This window comes from Lepisosteus oculatus, chromosome 4, assembly GCF_040954835.1.
Source record: "Lepisosteus oculatus isolate fLepOcu1 chromosome 4, fLepOcu1.hap2, whole genome shotgun sequence".
Classification (NCBI taxonomy): Eukaryota; Metazoa; Chordata; class Actinopteri; order Semionotiformes; family Lepisosteidae; genus Lepisosteus; species Lepisosteus oculatus.
The window spans coordinates 50,976,589-50,999,416 of NC_090699.1; the positions used below are offsets into that span (position 1 = coordinate 50,976,589).

Consider the following 22,828-nt stretch of genomic DNA (forward strand, 5'->3'; position numbering starts at 1 on the left):
AACCACAACAGTTCTCCCCACAGGCTGATACTGACACTGTTGTCAAGCCTCTGTATGTGTATAGACTTTCACACATTTGCTTTTTTTCTTCCTTTTATACATTCACGGAAAACCTAAAATCACAACGTTCAATTTGATAAATCTGCCTAAAGGAGCAAAAAGACCAAGTATCGGAAAGAAGATTTTTTTTTAAATTAATGAAGGACAGTTACAGAATCTGTTGGATATTTTACAGAGCTTAAGTCAAAAAGGTCAAGAGTTATTTTTTTTCTTCAGCTCTGAATTTTTTTTGTTACTGCACTTTAGACTTACTAGTTTAGATCCAGTTCTAGTCTGTATCCATTTTCTGCACAATTCAGTCCACAACCCTTTGCACTTGACAGTGATCCTGATGGAAGAATGGGATTGCATTAATAACACATTCCATCTCTGGTTCATGCTATTTTTCCTTCTCAAAGGTCCAACATGTTATTAAAGCAGATACTCAACAATATACATAATAATAATAATAATAATAATAATAATAATAATAATAATATACAATTCAAATAATATACTACTCAAAATGGACTTTGCCTTATGACTTTATTTTAACATTGTAATGCACTGCACTTACTGTACTTTAAGTGTAGCACTCTGGAGCTGAAGACAATGGCAGGTGATCTGCAAGCTGCAGTGCAGAGCAAAAAAGCTGCCAAGAATTCAATTCTGTGGAAAAACAAACCAAGGTGCCTTAGGAGATCCAAGGACAAACACAGGGGCACAGATAACAAAAACAGAAAAACATGTGCGAGAACATGAAATCCAAAAAGCAAAGAATAGAACAAGCAAAAATCCATAAATCAAGAAGCGCACAAGGAAAAGGTAGAATATTTTACATTGTACACGATAACATAACATTGTAAAAAGCAAGTATCAAAAGGGCTCAGTTGGGATTGATTTCCAGTCATATCGTGTTGTCACTGTGATTGGCAGGTCTGATACAGATTATGGTGTTCTGGGGTTGATTAATTAATAATAATTATAATAATTGCTTACACTTATATAGCACTTTTCTGGACACTCCACTCAAAGCGCTTTACAGGTAATGGGAACTCCCCTCCACCACCATCACCAATGTGCAGCATCCACCTGGATGATGCGACGGCAGCCATAGTGCACCAGAACGCTCACCACACATCAGCTATCAGTGGGGAGGAGAGCAGAGTAATGAAGCCAATTCATAGATGGGGATTATTAGGAGGCCATGATTGGTAAGGGCCAATGGGGAATTTGGCCAGGACGCCAGGGTTACACCCCTACTCTTTTCGAGGAACACCCTGGCCACAGAGAGTCAGGACCTCGGTTTTACGTCTCATCCAAAGGACGGTGCCTGTTTACAGTATAGTGTCCCCGTCACTATACTGGGGCATTAGGACCCACATGGACCAAAGAGTGAGCACCCCCTGCTGGCCCCAACAACAACCTTAGCTTTCCCAGGAGGTCTCCCATTCAGGTACTGACCAGGCTCACACCTGCTTAGCTTCAATGGGTTGCCAGTTGTGAGTTGCAGGGTGATATGGCTGCTGGCTGATTAGTGATTTTATGGTACAATAGTGATTTTTTTTCAATACTTCAATGGTTCCTTTAGTTCTTTCAAAAAAGATTTTTGCTGCATTTTGTATTACTGTAACATTAGATAACATAAATACCATAAATACTATATCAATTTTTTTCCATTTATGTTCACATTTTAAGTATTTTTAATGCCATTTGAAATGTATCATTATCACTTTCACACAATACAAGATAAAACCCATGTGATTTGAATCATTTCTTAATTAAGCAAATAATTGCAGCCGTGGTCGCTGAAATTCAGTTGATGACAGAATTTCCTTTTAATTAACCTTCCAAGGACACATTAATAATGGCTAGTAATAGGAATCACGCCCAGAGAAGGTTTAACTGACAAAGAAAATATGTGGTGGAGAAATAATGAGCTTCAACTCTAACCTTGGTGTCAGACGAATTATCAGTTTTACACTGGAACATACACACTTGCACATTTTGCAACCTTTAATGGATGAATCCCCTTTTATTTTATTACAGTTTTGATCTCAGAATGAAAATAACATGGAAGTGCAAATGAAGCACAATTGCTGTGAATTATGTGCAAGCTCTGTGGAAAGAAACAGGGTTGTCAATTATTGTAAATCAATGAAAGCACTTAGCACAATCCACAACACAGTATATGCATCTGATAGTTAATAGGAAATGATTAGTAAAAGCTTAGGATATCATTACATGTCTATGCTAGGTTTAATTAGTTTAATGTTTTCACCTGAATGGTTTACAAATGGCTTTAATCAGAGACATCAGTAAAAAGAGATACTATTTAATTGGTTTTATAGTAACATTTTCTAAATAAAAATATTTAACTGCCCCATCATTGATCTGTTTTGTGCTAATATTCAATGTGACAATTATGAGGTGTATCGTTTGAGACTGTAATAAACTGCATTTTAATGCTTGCTTCTGGAATGAACTCTTTCAGCCTTTTATTATAGTTTGCTATGAATGTTATTTAATTTGATAAAAACTAACAAACTGCTTATCTTTTAGTTTTCTAACTGCTTATGACATTGGCAAATGGAAGCATACCAGGGGACATCTTTAGATCAGTGGAAAAGTACAGCTCATGTCTTAAATATAGTAAAAAGGGAAGTAGAATGTCTTGTTTTGCAAATGTAAGCAATAACGAAGTCTCAATAAGGAGTTGTTTTCCATTATCCAAGCTTGACTAAGAACTAATGGTTTGTTTTGGAGATTAGGTCATCTATGGTAAAGGTAGGAAGTTTGTCTGTTACTGTGTATAAAAAGCGTTGAGCAACATCTTTTGGAGAGACTAGCTTTAACAAGCTGATCTCCCGTATGCATACGAATAAACAGCTCTTCTTTCACCAACACCCGGACATTTTAATGTTTCTACAGCTATAATAACACAAGGATTCATAAGCATTATCCTAGATACTGCTGCAAAGATTACAAAAAGAAGTGATGCCGGGCTTCAGCTATGGAAAGGATAAGCCTTTAATTCTTCTGGATTTGAGAGCCGCAAGGGTATCCATTAGAGGTGGACAAAAAAAGAACACAAAAATAATCCACTGCAAACATCAGATATGGAACATCTCAATTAGCCTTTCATACAGCCAGAAGGAAAGGTTTTAAAAAAAGACCTATAGAGTAAGCCATGGTTTTAGAGAGTACCAATGGCATCAAGTAATAGATTGGTCAATTTTAACATCTCAAGCATGTTCATTATTTTTTTTAGGATATAACACTGAGGGGAGGTAAATTCTCATTCACTGTTCTTAAAGTATTTCCTGACCACACGCAAATATTTTATTAAAATTGAGTCTGCGACTGGATCTTCTGAATCCATGATTAATTGTATTCCAGTAATGGGCATTTGGGAGGATTTCCTAAATCAATTATCTCTGTACCAGGAAGGCTTGAACAACTAGTCTAAAGAGTTCATGGAGCTGTCTTTAATATCATGATCAGAGACTTGGATCAACAGCAGAAACACCAGATTGTACAAATATGACTGGAAAGTACACAAGTGAATTTCTTTTAGTGTTAATTACATAAGAACATGAATAAATCAAAAATAATTATCATTACTGATGTACATACTGTATACCATACACGATAAGTAAAATGTCCTTCCACAATGAACAAATTATCCCCTGTTAATTCTGATATGAATATGATTTATTCTTGGATATTAAGAAATTTGTGCTATTGGCTTAACAACAGGCATGAAACACAAGATGAGTTGTCTTCCCTAGGTCATGAAGTATTCTGAGTGTTGAAACAAACACAAATCCACTTTATCGGAATAGATCACATTCCCTGGAGAGAAACCATAAACAGGGCAGCATGCTTACAATGCTTTTCTGTCTATTTTTACATTTATATATAACAGGCATCCAGTCAGTTCAGTAAAATAGATATAATACCTTAGCAGAGTGGCAGTGAACCACACAAAACTTCATGAATTAGAATTAATAATGCCCACATACTTACAATGCACATGATACTGCATTTCTTAGTATTTTCTGTTTTTTCTGTTGTAAATAAAGATGCAGTTCAAAAATATTTTTTTTTTATTCAGCAGTTTTGTCTGGCATAGGGTCATGTTATTTAGTTATGCTGTCTTATTTTATACCAGAAGCTTGTGATTTCCATTTGCAAGCTTTCTTTGGAACATTACATGAATAATCCCGTTGTGACAAGATGATGGAAAGGTACAGACTGTCTTAAACAGGATGGCTCTGTCTTGTTCTTTTTTGATAAGGGTGTAAAAGTCTTCTGTACAGAAGTACAGAACATTTTAGCTGTGAGGAGGTCTAGGTCAAAATGTATACATCATTAACTGCTTCTGCAGATGTGAAGCCTAAAGTCAACTTTAAGGCAACCACCCAAGCAGACCAAATGTAAGCTACTACAGCATTTTATTAAGCCAAATTGCAAAGGCACTCTTCTAAATATAGACTGCACAGCTGAAAGGCTCTGGGGGATGAAACATCAACCTAATAACTTGATACAGTTTAGAAAAATATCTAAAGATTGTTTGTTCAACAATGTACAAGGGGATTTTATTTAAACAGTTAGTTAAGGTCTTAGGAAAACCATAAACCATTTAAAAAACTAATAATTCAAGTCTAAGCCTCACCTTCAACCACCTCCCTCAAAGTACTTATGTATCTTTCGTGTAATTTGATTTGATTTAATTTGAAGCCATAAAACATGAATATTGCAAACACAGTTAGTGGGGTGTAAGTCAATGGACATCTTTCAGAAACAGGTCTGGTTTCATAATAAATGATAGTAATTTATAATCTTTATAACCTATAAACAAAAGGAGGATAGAGTGTGTGACCTGCTTCATCCATTTTTTTTCTGGACCATTATTCATTAGTTGATTTTGCAGGATGGTAATACTGTGTAATGATAATAACACTGGATCGTAAACAGTGTATAATTGCCACACTAGCCAATGTACAACATTCAATTATTTCTGAGTTAAAAAATAACTTAAAATGCAACTTATCTGATGAATCAAAGATTAAATATCGCATGACATGGGTGTGAAAAATCAAAAAGTGTTTCTAAAATTACTAACCTTTTATCTTGGTATTATTAGGGTAAATGTAGTTACAACTCCACGGCTGTTTCCTTGACATCTGGCATTTTAAATGCAAATGAGTGCAAAGTGGCCAAGTGGAAAATGCATTTGCAATGTCTCATACAACACCAAATTCTCCTGCAGGCTTTTTATAAACACCCCCTGGATGTTATGAAATTTGCTGTAGAAGAAAAGAGATCTTAAGTGCATTCCGTCTCGTATTCCTTTGCAAAGTTAGGAAAGGCTTTGATGTTGTTATCTGGATTTCAAAGAGGTGAAAGCACATTTCGTCAACTTCAGGTGTTTGCCAATTAACAGGAGAAATAATTAATTTTATTTATCTTCTAATATATTTGTTAATACCTGCAAAGATCACCTGAAGAAGGAGCACTCTGTATCAATCTGATTTTGCTAATGCTTTGATTATATGATTTGATTTTGTTATTGGGGGTAAACTGTCAGTTTCATGCAGGCTTACTAAAACATTCTTCCAAAACTGCTGCAGTTGGGAAAATAGAGTAGCCGTCCGATCCTTTAGGCACAAGTGTGTTTGAAAAAGTGACTTTAAGGAAACAAGAGCTCTGTGTGTAGTTTCTTATTCTATGGACATTAAACTTTACTACACCTTGTACATAGAAGCACCCTAAGGACAGCATTTGAGTACTCTTGCAGTGTTTGCCTTACTTCTCTCAATACAGGGCTGGCAACAGTGATCAGCAACCCCAAACTGTCACAGCTCATCGAAACAGTCTCAGCTGTCATGTTTTGCCAACAGACTTAATGGTATAATTTTAGGAGCAGTGTGTGGGATTTTGAGAGGTTTTGAGAATTCATTAGGGATTCTGCTCTTAGTGGCTTAATGTGAAATTCTCATACTGGCTTCTGGAGAATCTCGGCACTGATACAAAATGTAGAATCCATTCTCCTGATGTTAATATAACAAAATGTTATAGAGCTGCTTTGGGTGATGTTGGTGGCTGTGATTCCTTGGCTTATCACGTTCAATATGAAAAAAGCAACTATGGGTTAGTCAATATCTTCAGCTTGTCCTTTATAATGTGATTGGTTTATTAACCAACAATAGCAGGAATATAAGAAACCCCCAGTCACACTAATTGACTCTGTGGTACCAGAGCACTTTGTTGTTTGGCTTTCACTATCTTCCCTGATACATGTAATCCTCAATTCTAATTCCTACTGGGAAGTGTTAGAGCTTATTGCTGAGATACGAAATTCAGTCACTATTGACACAATTCTGGTTTTCAAAGGCTCAGTTTGAGGCAGTTCTTCTGGGGAATGGGATGCAATTGGACACCTAGTGTTTCAAAGCATGTCCAAGTGTCACGAAAGTGTTCTTTCCAGAATCTATGCAGGCAACACAATCCGGGAATGAGTGGGGAAAACACAGGGAAAAAGCATGCAGGATACGGGGATGAAAACTGGGGGCGTGTCATTGGTGCTCTGGTGTTCTGGTGGGTGTGGCCATGGCAAACAATCCAGGAAGAAGTCCAAAGGAGAATCCAAAAGGAGGCAAAAGTCCAAAGCTGGGGGGTCCATCCTAGACAGACGATTAAAAACAGGAACCGGGTCAGAACGGGAACGGGAACTAAAAGCATAATGGAGCCAGGCGCATCGAGGTCCCAGCCTCCCATGATGTGGGAACCAATGCAGAGCCCGGATTAGCGTCAGCGTCTGGCTTTTAAGGGGGAACTGAAGAGGGGCTGGAACAAGGAACAGGTGCGGGGAATGAGGCAAACAAGGAAGGGCTGGAGTGCCCTTAAGAGGAGGGGTTTGCGATCGTGACACCAAGCTATTCCAGCTGCTCAAGGAGGCCCAATATGTTATTTAGTGAGCATTCATAACATCTTGTATCTGTAAAACTAATCTTAAGTAGATCAAACATCACAGTTTTATCTGACTTTTAATCAAAATAAACTATAGCATATGAACAATAAAGATCTATTAAGACTTAATTATCAGGATTGGATATATTTTTGAATTGGACTTATTGGATATTATTTATAATATTATTATTTTATCAAATTACAGTTAAGTCTATCAAATCTACCACTGCTGTCAGATTGTTATCTACATTTATGGGTCTTGTGCCAGTCACAATAGACCACTTCATTTCTCCCTCTGGAGGTACCAGTAACCAAATTGGACTGTTTTTCACTGTGTATCCTATGGGAAGAGCTTCATGTACAAAAACAGAAATAACAATTAATGAGCTATCCTTCTGTATGTTTACAACAGAGTGTATGTATCTGACTTTGGAAATAAGGCCAGTTATGTAAGGGACCCTGCATGCAGTAAAAATGAAATGAGGTTATTCATGCAAAAAGAAATGAAGAAAGCTGCTTGTATAGAAGTCCTAGAATAAGTGTTCTTTCCAGGACTGAAAAGCAAAAGGTTTATGTGACCTGTAAATAAACCTCTAGCCATGCTAATCCTTTTTTTCTGCTTTTCTCTACCACTCTACTCTCCCATTTAAATCTTGTCCTCTTCCTCCCTTCTTTTCAGTTGAGGAAGGCTGCACTGTTGAAATGCTGTGTATTTTACTTGTTTCTCATTTTTTTCTGTGGAATTGACACCTGTTTCTCTGCAGCCCATAAACTGAGGTAGGACGCCTCAGAATATCTTTGCTATGGTCCACCATAACTTCTACTAAAGCTTTCCCCACTCCTAGCACCTCAACCTTTTTATCAAGCCTATTAACCCCTTATTTAACATTGACATTAACATTTTCTCAAAGACTGTGTGACCACTTTTTATTTCTCTACAGATGCCGTCAACACAACATCATCCCAAAATAATGTCATCCAACATTTTATGCATTTTCCTTCATTTCTGAAACTGACCAAATCTGTACTCAAAGGCTTCTAATCCAATTAATGCCTCTTACTTTTTTCTGTTAAGAAACAATTTACGAACACTGCCAGTGCTGTCTGAAAAGCAAAGAGCTTTTTGCAACTGACAGCTCCATAACTTTCCTTTAATCACAAACTTTATCATACAGTATGTCTAAATGTAGAATTTATGAGTTCCTTGGCACCATTATAACATATGGACAATTTATTACATGAACCCAAGACAGCATCTGCATTTACTTTGTCAACAAGAGTCTTTTTGTCACAACACTTTCTAACCATTCTCTTTCACTGGTTGAAAGATTGATTTTTCACAGGTCTATGCCACTTTCAAAAGTGTTGGACTTCCACAGATTTATCTTGCCCTCACAGCACACTTACTGAGCGAGGCTCCCTCATTAAGAGCTGAGAGCAAACCTGTAATTGATACCATCAACAAACTTAATCCCACCTCAGACACATCTGTTATACTCTCAGTTCAGGCAGCTCTTATTTAGTTGATAACTTTATTAAATAATTTAATAGAATTCACAGGTCTAACCTCACCGGAGGAGAATGCCACCCCAATCACCCTATGAAAGAGAGGATATTATGAAAGCTGTAAACAAGGGTGGTGTTGTCATGGTGTGATAAAAAAAAAAACATACTATATATTTCTGAAACCTCAAGGCAATATATTAATTTTAACACGTCTGCAAACTGTATTCTTTCACAATAACACCAAGTACCAATAGGAGGCTATATCCACACTGTCTCCTTTTATAAACTAGAATTACTAAGAATTAATTAAGACTGACTGACATTCTTATTGTTGATCACCTGTAGGAATCCCAAGTCTACCTCTTTCTGTAGATCCACAGAATGACAACCCAGAATGCCCTATTATTATTATTTTCGAACTGTCCAATTACATACCTCTTTTTTACTCACTTTTACTGCTTTTCTGCACAGCTTAATGAAACCACTTGTTTAGGGTCTTCTTTTATACAAAACAAATGGTAACCATGCTGTGCAGTTGTTACACAGTTTCAGACAGAATGCTACATCTTTATCTTTTTATCTCTGTGTGCTGTCAATCCCCACGATAACAACCTCACAGTTCTCGAACACATTCTACTAACATGCAGTGCTTGATCCCCAATGTACACCCTTACCTGACAAGCTGAATCGGTTCTCTTCCTGAAGGGACATTTTTTAGCTGTCTTTTGTCATGGCAGCATGTCAGGCTGTCAGTGCTGCGATGGGTTCCAGAATAGCTTTGCTAAATACGTTGGTTGGCTAGATTCTTTACCTCTTAATTTAGCTTTTTCTCTGAGCTCTGCAAGTGATATTAATGTCTGTGTGGGCATTACCTCCTGCTTGAGAAATCAGATAACGGAATTTATACATTCGATTTGCTGACACCACCTCTTCAATTCCACCTCCTTAACCAAATTCTTTTTCCAACACTCTGGACATGAGTCTTCCAGTATACTGCACAGGAATAACCTACTGATTTACAATTATCTTTACAGCTCCTTCCATCCCATGTATACTAAATACTCTCTTCTTTTTTTATAGTCACACAACACGTTGTTCATGCAGCGACGAGGCTGATTCTGAAAATGAAGCTCTCAAGATGCAATCCTTTTTTTTCTTCCCTTTTAATGAGCCCTCATGAGAGTCAAAAACAACCCTTGCAACTTCTCTCCTTCCATACTGACAGCCTTTCTATTTCCGCAGGTCATCAAACAGAACTTCTCCATTTAACAAAATGATCCAATAATCGGAGACCTTTTTTTCCAGCCACCTCAATCCTCTCACAAGACAAGCCACTTATTCCACACAGTCTTCTGGATCATAGTTTTGAAGGTTGCCGGTTCGTATCCCGGGGCCGGCAGAGGAATCCTACTCCTCTGGGCCCCTGAGCAAGGCCCTTAACCCCAACTGCTCCAGGGGCACTGTGTTAATGGCTGATCCTGCGCTCTCACCACAAGCTCCTCTCCCTGTCTGTGTGTCTCATGGAGCGCAAGATGGGGTATGCAAAAAGACAAATTCCTAATACAAGAAATTGTATATGGGCAATAAAGTGATCTTATCTTATCTCTGGCAACCAAAGAGAGAGAAGTGCCAGCCTCTACTTAGAATCTAGAACCCTCGCTTCTGAGATGGGTCCGGTTACCAAGTCCCCGGTGGGAAAGGGGGCCGCACAGGTCTAGGAGGCAGGCCTCCAGGTTGCCAGGGGATCAAACGAGCAAACTCTCTGGCCAATGGGCAGGACAGAACAGAAGTCTCATCGGAATGCAGCCGCGCTGCTCCCAGGATCTTCGCAGAGGAGGGGTCTCGCTGGGCAGGTGAGGCAGAGAACCCCCACACAGCGGTCAAGTCAGAGGGCCTGGGAGTACGCCCTTAATGGGTGGCCTCCTCCGAGACCAGGCCAGGCCTGTGGCTTCAGCCTGGGAGTACCGGTCTCCCAGGTACTCTCTCTGACGGAGGCGCCTGGGTGTGATCAGGATCAGATACCCAGGCGTCCTCTGAACCCACTGAGGAAGACGTCTGCAAGAACGGGAGGCAAGGACCCGTCCTAATGTCCTTCGCAGCTCTCAGAGCCCTGAGTCAGCACAGCCACAAGGAGCAGTCCCAGTCAGAGCCTGGAAAATGAGAATCGTCAGGGAGACAGGCCAACAGGGGAATGCTCTCCACACAGAGTCGACACAGGGTACCAGGCTTCACAGGATGGTACAGAAGGCTCTGCTGGGAGAGGAGACTGGAAAAACAGGGAGAACAGGACAGAGCAGAACCCAGAAAGCCCGAGAAGCAGGAATGTGAGGGAAAGGAAGGAGCCCTGAATCAAGGAAAGAAGCTGCACTGAAGAACAAAAAAAGGTGAAGAGGGACAGGGCAAACCAGGGAACAGAAGTGGGCTGTGGGCAAGTAGGTGAAGGAACTGCACAGACGGAGCTCTGGGATTCTGGACAACGGGAGCTGCCTCCTAATTGCGGGAAGGAACCAACCGCCAGAGGAGGGGGCCAGCCAGGAGGAGTCCAGGGGTCCCAGGTTGCAGATGTCTGGAGCAGAGTGTGAGCAGATCGGTGTATACTGTTGGGTGCAAGCAAGCTGCCATGATCCGGGGCAAGGTGAGAGCAGACTGCAGTAACCTGAGCGGACTGTGATCAGACTGGCTCAGCACAGAAAGTGGGTAATCAGCGTCTACCCTGGGGATCTCTACCCTGGTGAGACAGCCCGTCACAGATTTGAGCAGCCATGGCTAGGAGTGGGATCCCTTTCCAGGCTTCCAGAGCAGAACAGGACATTCAACTCTGGAGCGTTATCCTGGAGTCAAGAACCAAAAGGCAGGAATGCTGACCTGCTTTGGGATCCAGGGTGAGACGATCACCCGGAGAGACTGCTGAGGCTACGACTGGGGAACTGGAGTGCAGAACAGACCAGAGACAGAAATAAGTGAAGAACCCGTTCAGACAGGGAACGGGACAAGAGTGAAAAAACAATGATGAAGCTCTGTTGAAGTGGGGCCCCGGCTTTAAATAGAGAGCGGTTAATTACGGAGAAAATGCAGATCACCTGTAGTAAACCTGAATTGCACAGTGAGCCCTGGAAAACCGTAAGCCCTCGTGAAAATTATTTTTATAAATATTGATAATCATATATTATAATTTACACATTGCACATTTTGATTTTCCCATTAGATTTTCTACAAATTCGCATCCACTTAATATATTCACTTTTGACAGTCTTCAATTTTTAAATTGATCATCTGCTTAAACTAATTTTACCAGTATCTATCTTTATTGTAACAATCACCTAATGAATAAAATAATACAATTTTAAATAGCATTGTATTTAAAAAATAAAACAAGCAAAGTGCACTTGTGTCCTTTTCCAATAGCTGCAAGAAGAACCCCAGCCATTGAAAACATGAGATAAGCTTTTAGACACTTATACAGTCATAACTCTTGTAGCCTTAATTTAACACCTTGAAAAGCACCCTCCTAAACATTTTCAATTAATATTCTTAGCATCTCTGCTAATGCAATTAAGCATGACGATGAGTCATAAAAATTTGTATTATAACTGCTACTGTGGTTACTGACATTTTCCAGGAACATTCTGCCTCCTGTTAATTGAATACAGAAATTCTCTTTGGATGTTCTGACAGCCTCTTCATTCCCTGTTAATGAAATCATTTTCATAGGTCACTAAGTGCAATGTGAAAAGGACTGTTTCAAAAAGGTACCAGAGAAGAGTTGCACACAGTACCAACTTTACAGATATTGATTAAATAGACACAGAGCAATCAGGATACAATGTGTGGATTCTGCTGAATGGCGACAGCATAATCCTGTATGTGCATGTTTATAATCCTAACATGCATTTGGAAGTGACTATAGAATGATTTTATAGTGATTTTATTGCAATCGTGTAATAATGTATAGTATCTTGTGATTGGGATAGCTTCTCCAACCAGCAGTAGGCCATTTTGCTGAGTAGGTGATTCCAACCTGTGTGTAAAACTAAAAGCTAAAAGTATCCATTAACCTTTTTTAAAAAATACATATATATATAGTGATGGAAAAAGAAACACAACACCTCCTCCTCCACACTCTGGCCCTCCCATCTGTGTGATACAGGCCGAAGAGTGACTCATTCGTGAAGAGGACCTGACGCCACTGCTGAAGAGTCCATTGCAGCCTCTGTCTGGCCAAAGCCAGTCAGGTATGATGTCTAGGAGGTGTGTGCAAAGGGCCTCTGACAGGTGGCCTTGCTCTAAGGCCAGCAGCATGGAGCCTCACTGTCCTGTCACTGATGCGGGCATTGCGTCTGCCGGCAGTTTCAGCAGAAGTATGGGTGGCAGATCTGAAACGATCTCTCAGATGGACCAGTCTGATGTGTCAGTCCTGCTCTGGTGTGGTCACTCGAGGGTGACCAGATCTTGGATTGGTCATCTGTCCTGCCGGTCTGCTGAAACCTTCTCTGCAGCTGGGACACAGTGGAGGAGCTTACTCCATAGTGTCTGGCAACGCTGGCACATGACATGCCTGCCTGCAGCATGCCAATGGCCCTCTCCCTTGCTTCTGGTGACATTCAAGGTATTATGGAATGCACTGAAAACTGACTAAGTGTGGCTTTTTTCTTGCAGCAACCTATGCTTTGAATTAAGGCATTCCACCTGTTCCACCTGGACCTCATTGGGTAAAAGTGCACCTAATGAGCTTTCGTGTGATTGGCAAGTTGCATTGCCACACTGCACAAGCTGTATTGGGCAGAGGGCATAAAACAAATTGACAACTTCTTGTGAAAGTACATAAGCTGTAACTATAGTATTCTCATTCCAGAAAATGTTGCGTTTTGTTTTTCCATCAGTATATATTGCTGTTGCTAGTTATTTGTCTTTTCATACACACACCCATCTTGGAATTACAAATTATTTAATCAGCTTGGCTCTGCTGCTACAACCCACATATAAAAAGACACCAGAGCACTCTGATTGACTCATACTCTGCTAAAGACTGCAGTTGCCCTGACTAGAACTTGTGATTTCTGAACAGTACAGAACAGTAGGAATTGTACTGTGCACTAGATAAGTGCCTTTAATGGTTGTAACAATGCCAAGTTATTTTTAAAGCAGATCTTTAACTGATAGATAACTCAACTAGAACTGATTAGAAAATTACAGAAAAAAAACCCTTACGGCTCTTTTGTTTCATGGAGGTGCAGAGGTGCAGTAGTGCATTTCAACAAGAGTGTGGCTAACATTTAATTTCTCCTCAAACAGGGGCTTGGAGAAAATTACTTCTGATTGCTTTCACCTGGCTTCAGAATCACCTTGGTCCTTCCTGTATCTGTGATGTGAGCCATATGCAATACTGCCCAAATGGATCTTAAAATGTAGAGAAATCATTGCAATTTACTCTGTCAGCTCAGTAAGATTTAAGATAAAACTCTCAATTATCTGAATGGTGGTGACATGAGCTTTCGTATAAGCTTCAAGGACTAGTAAATTGACATTCTATATAAAGTGAATATCAGCTTGGCAAGGTGGATTGATCTGCTGCTCCTCATTTTATCAAATAAGCTTATGCCTATATCAAATTTTAACTTATACCTGTGGTCAGTGCCTAATGCAGGAAACTGTCAAACCACATTTAATGAAAATAGTGACAAAATTATACTATACCACAAATGTAAATGTGTACAATTCTGCACATAAGTGCAACTCAGGACAAGAGTTCTGTTAAATTAATAAATTGCACGTTAGCAGCGATCCACATAACTTTTTGAAAGGAGATTTATTTCTACATAATTCATAGCATAGATAGTCAGGCAGCGTCTTAAATAAAACATTTAGCTAAGCAAAGTTAAGATCAGAAATAGACCCTCCATACCAGCAAAAAAAAAGCTCCTAAAAACATCATATAAATGTTATTTTGCAAGCAAAGTAAAAATAAATTTAAGGTAAACATTATTTACATAATGCACTGCCATTCTCTTATAAAATAATTGTTACTTGTAATATTGAATATTTCTACTGAAAATTTTCAAAAATTCAAGCAGCTCATTTACACTGTAAACAAGAGCTGAAATCACACAGACTTGACCTAGCAGAAAGACTTACAGATACACAATAAATAAGTGAAGTCTTCTACACTGCAAATTCTTTTTACTTTTAATTTTGAAATGAGACTTTACACAGTCTAACTCAAAGTCCTTCACCATATAAGCAGAAGAACGCTTCATTTTTGCCAAATTAAAACATTTACAATGTTCAGTGTCCTTTTTTCTGTCGGCTCCATACATTCTAATGGTCTCAATGTGCTTTAGAAAAAAAATTGAAAATGCTATTGAAGTGCCATCCATCATCCTTTTGAAGAAAGGCGTCACAGCAAATCAGGCATAGGGTTCAAATTGGGACAGAGGGCATGTGATTTCTCTCACAGGCTGGAATTCTTGACCAAAACAGGGTCATGGAGAAAAAGACAATTTAGAATATTTGATCAATCATAGCTTCCAAGTCTTTTTTTAAATGAGAGGCAACCTACAGTATGCAAACACAAGCAGAACATACAATCTCTATACAGAAGGAGCCCTAGCCTGGAATCAAACTGAAGACCTCAGAGCACTGAGGCAGTGGCGCTAACTACCACAGCACTAAATATAATTGGATATGAATTTTATAATCTAATATTGTAAATCTCATTGTAAGTATGTTTATTTAATGAATTTTGTTAAGATAAAATATATTGTTGGAGTACAAGCTACTTTAAAAATGCATTAATACATTTCTACATTAAATTGCTGTCACGCAGTTGATCATTTTCCCTTGAATAACATTATGGTTTTATTATGCAGAAAAAATGTAATCCTGGCTCTAGTGTGACAGACCATATTAGTTCACCCTTTTTTCCTTATTCTTTATTCTAGCATAATGGTAATCTGTGGCAGAAATGAACATATCAGGGTCAGCTTCTACACATCTTTGGGCATTTATTCAAATAGCAAATGACAGACTGAACAGCTGAGAGTAGGAATGCATGTGTCATTTAGCATCCATTCTGTTTTGTGTCAGTCTTGTACTTGAAACTATCCACCCAATGTTCTCCTTTTGATCTCCACTGATTTGGACTGACTGGGATTTAATTTGGATTCTGTCGAAGCCTTTAGGCAATGTAGCAATGACGAGCCTGGGAAATAAATGATCTAGGTCTAAGTCTAAACCCTTAGGCCTTCTCTTCCAGTGCAAAAGTGTGATGTTCTTTCAAGAGTTTTTATTCAGATATTTTTATACCCTCCCAGTTTAGGATGTTTCTTCTGTGTCTTGTCTCACAGAAATGACTCCTGTGCTGCATGTAAACAACAGGGATAAGCAGAAAAGTACTTGCCCACCAGCCTAGCCTTCATACAACTCTTTTTTTACATGCTGCAGGATTCACAGCATGTTACAGGAGAGGAAGTACCAATTGGATGGGTGAAACATCCCTCATTGATGTCACAGCAAGCCCTGAACGTGCCTGAGAAGTTGCGGGAGTCATTTGTTTTCACCAAGAGAGCGCTGTTGACTTGTCCTAACAATCCCAGGCAGCACTCTGCAAGCTGTGCTGAAGCTTGGGGGCTTCCCAGTCGCAAGGCCACTGCCATGAACCTGGCTCAAGCTCCTTACATCCAAGCCTACTGGCTGAAGAAGATCTTCGGATGAACTAGCTACTAGCAAATGAGAAATACAGGACAACATGCCTAATCTCATTTGTAACCATTACTGTATGTTCCCCAGTAGATACAATACAAACATTATCTTTATCACCGAGACCGAGTTTAAAATAAAAATAAAGATTATCAACGATAGATGTCTAGTCTTACCATCTGGAATAAAAATTTTTGAATTGTAATGAGCAAATGCTAACCTATTTCTTTTTTAACAAGGATTCTATGTGTCTTTGCTGAGTGAGTAGCGCATGAAGCCAGACCTCCTTTTCCCTCCCACCTCTAGGCACCTGGCCTACACAGCCCAGACAGGTGCGTAAGCCACTATGCCAAAAGAACATGCAGCTTTCTGTGGGGAGCTGGAATATTTGTAAGCAGTAACACGATGGCAGTCTCATCTTACATTATGAATCCTGAAATCATTTCTCCCTCTAAACTGCACCGCCATTTCAGTGATTTACAGCTCCACTGCAGTGTTTGCAGACAGATTCCAGATTAGAACTGCCATCTCAGGCTTGATGTTACTGTGGTTTTATCTTGCAGTAATGATGTCTGCTAAACCTGTTCATTAAGGTTCCCAGCATCTGATGGCTCATACTTTATGTATCCCTTTTACTGACAACCAATGTGTCAGCATTCACATTACATTCCCCAGCATAGGTACAACTATAATCTGAATTCGAGTTTGATATCTCTATGTGGGACAGGAATCAAACTATCACAGTGGTGCTGTAGTAGCCCAATTATGAGCTAATTCTATTGCAACATCGTATCGTGTGGTTCTCAGTTGGACAGGGTGTTTCAGAGATTTTTAGATCAATCAGATAGGGTGGTTGTCAGAACACAACCTTTAATCTCTCAAGTCACTCAAGGGCTTTTTGACAATATCAACACCTCCACACCAAGATCAAATCATTTCCACATGCATGTTCACATGCACATTGTATGTCTAGATGAGCAATTTTGTGATTAATTAAAATGGACAAATATTTGGACAACTGATCAAACGAAAACACTTCAAACACAAAATATTTTTCCTGATTTTTTCCTGATTCTTTGAATGTACTGTAACAAACACTGGAATTATGTTTTGCCCATTTTTAAACTCTTAAAGACAATTATACAAATACAGTATGTTCAGTGCAAAACTTGACTTCAATGTCATTTTAAGGTGCAGATTCCATTTGAATATACACAGAACCTATTTTTAAAGCCTAAATTATTTTGAATTCTCAAAAAATGTAAATACTACCCCTTTCTGTTAATGCCATTATGAAGGTTCCCCTCTGTGTAGTTAATAGACACAGATGTCATGAATATCACTTGGGTTATTATTGACCTTTGTATTATGAAATTGAGTTTTCAAGCTGTGCATATTTGACTAGCTTAGTGTTTGGGACAAAAAGGTTAAATTTCAAAACATTAAAATTCACATTCACTTTTATATAGCACACATGCCCAAATTCTTTTTCAAAGACATTTTATACTCACAAAAGAGGCTTGCTGGGATTATAGAGGAAAACAGGCTGTCTGAGGGCATGTGATGAAGTCTCATTAAGTGCTGTGTGTACAAAGGACACTAGCCAGACATTTAGCACATTTACATAATTACATAAAGCCATTAGAAACAAGGAAGACAAGAATCCAACATCTATATTGCTAGACACTTTTCATAATCTGACTTACCAACAGAAAATACAAATCTAAATGTGATTTTTTTTTTGCTACAAAAAAACAAAATCCTAAGATCTCCGCTCAAATACATGGACATTATTTAAAATTATTTTTAATTTTACACGTCGTTCACGGACTTTGCTATGATTCCAACTAAATTAACAATCACATCCAATTTAAAAGAGAAGACACCTAAATTGAAGGTAGTGCCTTTACAAACAACTTCTTAAAGGGCTTTACAGAAAAGTAAACAAAATGAAAAAAAATGAAATCAGTAACAAAGATAGGAGATAAAGTTAGCAGAAAGAAACAAAAGTATTTATAATATAATTGAAGATGCAAAGGGGTAGACAGACATCAGTTAAATAAAAGCCTTTCTAAAGAAGAAGGTTTGGAGTCTGGGTTTGAAGGCATTGAGGAAAGGTGACTCTCCTTGGGGATAGAATTCCAGTGCTCTGGGGCATAACAAGAAAAGCCCTGTCACCCTGTCACCAACAATGAAGACGAGTTTGGGGACAGACAGGAGACTAGAATCAGATGAATGAAGGCTAAAAGTTGGGGAGTAGGAAGACAATAAGTTAGACAGGTGCCATGCCATGTATAGCCTTTTAGGTGAGCATGAGGATTTTGAAGTCAAAATGAAACCTGATAAGAAGCCAGTGCAAGGACTCCAGGACAAGAGTAATGTAATCACTTGTACGTGACCTGGTCAGGACTCTGGCTGCTGAATTCAGGACATACGCAGTTTGTTCAAAGTGGATTTAGATACCCCAGCACGTAAGGCACTGCAGTAATTGATTCTAGAGGAGACAAATGTGTTTATTAGATTTCCAATTACAAGGAGAGATAACACAAAACAGTCTGACAATATTTCTGAGAATAAGAATAATGTATTTACAATGTTCTGCACATGTAGGTCAAGTGTTAAAATGTATCAAGCATTAGTTCTAAATTATTAGTTCTGCTAAAGCAGAAGTTAAGAGAGAGCAAGGATGCCTACAGGAGGAAGGTAGAGGACAAGCTGCAAAGGAATAGGGTGAGGGATGTATGGAGCTGCATAAGAGAGATTTCTGGCTTCAGACAGGCTGGGGGTGTAACAGAGGGGAACCTGGAGATGGCCAACGAGTTGAACCAGTTCTTTAACAGGTTTGATTCTGGGTCCTCTGTGGCTCAACACCCATCCCCCCACAGCCACACGCTCCCTAACCCTTCACAGTTGCGACTGCCCAACACCTCCTCCATCCCCCCACAAACATGGCTGCCTACAGCTACAACCCCCGACAGCTACTCACCCACCCATCCCTCACAGCTGCCACTCTCTAACACCCTCTGCCATTAACACCTGCAGCACTGAAAGCACTATGAGCACCATCTCCCAGGCCAGGCTGACCATCACGGCTGACCAGGTGAAGAAGGAGCTGAAGACGCTACACCAGGGTAATGCCACAGGACCAGATAACATCTGTCCCAGAGTTCTGAGGGCCTGTGCTGATCAGCTCAGCGGAGTGCTCCAGCGAGAGTGCTTCAACCTGAGACTGCGCTTGGAGAGAGTCCCAGTGCTCTGGAAGACATCATGCCTGGTCCCGGTACCAAAGAAAGGGCGCCCCTCTGTCCTCAACGACTACAGACCAGTTGCACTGACTTCTCACGTTAATCAAGACACTGGAGAGGCTGGTCTTATCCCACCTGAGACCCCTGGTCAGCTCATCACTGGACACCCTACAGTTTGCCTACCAGCCCAGTGTTGGTGTGGAGGATGCGATCATCTACATGCTGCAAAGGGCCTACTCACACCTGGACAGGGCTGGCAACACTGTTAGGATCATGTTTTTCGACTTCTCCAGTGCCTTCAATACCATCCAGCCCTTACTTCTAAGGAGGAAGCTGGAGGAGATGCAAGTTGATGCCTTCATGACCTCGTGGATCACTGACTACCTGACAGGCAGACCACAGTCTGTGAGACTTCAGAACTGTGTGTCTGAACAGGTAGTGAGTAACATGGGGGCACCTCAAGGGACAGTTCTTTCTCCATTCCTCTTCACCCTCTATACTTCGGACTTTAAGTACAACTCAAAGTCATGCCACCTGCAGAAGATCTCAGATGACTCTGCAATTGTGGGATGTATCAAGGGTGAGCAGGAGGAGGAGTACAGAGGACTGGTCAGCAGCTTTGGGGAGTGTTGTGGGGTGAACCACTTGGAACTGAATGTAACAAAGAATAAGGAACTGGTGGTAGATTTTAGGAGGAAAAAGGTCAAACCTACTCCTGTCTACATCCATGGGAGTGGCATAGAGATGGTGGACCCTGGGATTAGAGCAGTGGATTCTAAAAGGCTGAACAAGCTCATCAGGAGAGCAAGCTCTGTCATTGGGTCTGATCTGGACCCCTTGGAGGTAGTGGCTGAGAGGAGAATGGTGTCCAAACTAGAGGCCATCATGGACAACATCTCCCATCCCCTCTATGACAGGTTTGCAGAAATGAAGAGCACGTTCAGCAATAGACTGATTCATCCACGGTGCGACAGGGAGCGCTACAGGTCATTCTTGCCTTCTGCCATAAGACTGTACAACCTATCCACCTTGTGTCTGGGCAGAGGCAACATTGACAGTGACCTGTTTCTGGACTGAACGCATCTACACATCTACTGCTACATCTGTTCTCTTTCTTTTCTTTTCCTGTTTACAACCGTTTTTTGTGCAATATATGCCAGGGACCTGTGCAATACATTTATATCTATATTTACATCTATATTTATATTCATATGTGTGATACGATTTTTCTGTGTACTGTTCTGTTCTAGTTTGTTCTTTGTGTGTCCGGACTGTGAGTAACTCTTTTAGTGCTCCCCTCACTGTACTGATTGTATTGTATGTATTGTACTATTATTATTATTGTATCATTCGTTACACTGTGGCTGTGTTGTCTGTGTTAAGCTGCTGTTGCACTGCAATTTCCCTCACGGGATCAATAAAGTATCTATCTATTACCCCCAATTCTTCAATTTAGATTGAAACCTAGGTAAGTAAAATCTACAGATGACTGCGTTAGCTTTACATTGTTGATGTGGGGTGCCGAGAAGTATGACTTTAGTCTTGTCGCAGTTTAAATGAAGGAAATTTCATCATCCTGGTTTTTATGTCATAGATGCAATTAGAGATTGCAGAGTCAGCCACCACGCTGTCAGGCTTAGTATGGATGTAGATCTGGGTATCATCAGCATAGAAATGATCATTCAGACAATGTTATCTTATGAACTGACCAAGTGGGAATATGTAAATGGTGAATAGTTGAATTTACTGTTAAGAATCATTTGGAAATTTAAGTATTGACTTGTTTCCTGGCAATTATGTTGTAAACTGAAGACCAAGAGCACAATACTTTTTTTATTAGAGTGATGTCTAGGGCTATTCTTGGATTTGATATGTCAACAACCCCAAGGCAAGGAAGGAGTTGCTTTCTCTTCAAAGCTTTCCACAAGCCCAAGATTAGTTAATTACTGTTATTACTGTTCCAAACATGTAAAAGGATTTCTTGTTGCTTACTGAGAGAAAATATGTGTTAAATAATAGTGTAGTGCAGGGTGTTGCGTACTGGCAGCATTACAAACTGCAACTACAAAATGGGAAACATCAAGTTTGAAGGGGCTATGGTTATGGCAGTTATGTAGACAAAACATTTTTACCTTTCAATGAAAATGTGGGGAAGAATAAAAAAACTAGATCAAAATGTTAGGACATGCAATTGAAAGTTCAGAATTTAAATCAAGTGCAGGTTCTGTATATTACAAAAGACAATGCACTAGTAATACCCTATTTACAATATGTTGTACAATTTTGGTCACCAGGATACAAGATAGAAATTTCTTCCCTGGAAGCACTTTAGAGAACTGCAACCAGATACATGCTGTGATTCAGAGGAATGTCCTAAACTGGCAGAACATTGAGGACCTGATTCAAGTATTCAAAACCTTACAAGGTGCGGCTGAAAAGCAAGAAATTTCAGTTCAGAATAAGAAGAGAAACATCCCAGAAGTCATACTGTAGGTGGAAACTATGTGGAAGTGTATTTTAAACTGAGAATTGGAGGCACTTTTTCACACAAAGGCTGGTGGGAGTGAGGAACAAGCTGGTCGGCCATGGATTTGCAGCCAATAGCTTGGCTTCTTTCAACAGAAAGCTGGAGGAGCTCATCAAAACATTTAGCTACTGAAATGACCTATTCTGGGTATCCACAGCTAGATGGGCCAAGCAGCCTCTTGTTTGTAATCGTTCTTATGTTGTACTAAAAAGAATATTGTTCCCATGAAGATGAGAGGAATGAAAACCCTGCATGGAAAAATACTATAAATATAACTACAAATATAACTGGACTTTCATTAATGCAATTGTAGTGTGAAATTGCTAAGATTGATAATTTTGTTTTCAAATTTCCATTAACTACCTCATACATCCCTCCATGTTTTTTAATGTGCCTATACCAGAATTTTTCTTTCATGAGTCTAATGGACATTTCAGGTATCTAGTTACAAGCAGCAGACTAAAACACTGCAAACTATAGATGAAATTGACATTAATGTATGGTCACATATGACATGATACATAAGGTTTAATTTAAATCCAATATGCTAAGACTCAGATCTCTGCAACGTCAGCAAGTCACTATTTATCACATTTTAAGTTGTCTATTTTTGTCTTTAGGACCCTCTCCAGGATCCTGAATCTAACATGTTTGCCCCTTCTTGTTACAGACTGTTTGGTCATCTTTCTTCTTGGAGGAAAGGAAACTTTTTTATGCTTGGTTCCATTGACACATCCAATAGTAGTGCTTTATTTAACACCCAGTTACAACCAGTTTCTTTCATGCATCAACTTAACGCTTAATCTCTCTTAAACAGCAGGCTAAAGAGAATTCAATTTAA

The 22,828-nt window shown here is 39.6% G+C and overlaps 1 non-coding gene across 1 annotated transcript in view; it reads right to left on the bottom strand.

Moving 5' to 3' along the window:
• LOC102684719 (uncharacterized) overlaps positions 1-9,478 on the bottom strand; it is a 61,962-nt gene extending 52,484 nt beyond the window's left edge. Inside the window, exons 1-2 of the transcript XR_011189476.1 lie at positions 9,195-9,478; positions 617-708 (exon numbers count right to left, since the gene is read on the bottom strand). This is a non-coding gene — a transcript (uncharacterized protein). The remainder of the gene's footprint in view (positions 1-616; positions 709-9,194) is intronic.
• Between the last annotated feature and the right edge of the window lie 13,350 nt (positions 9,479-22,828).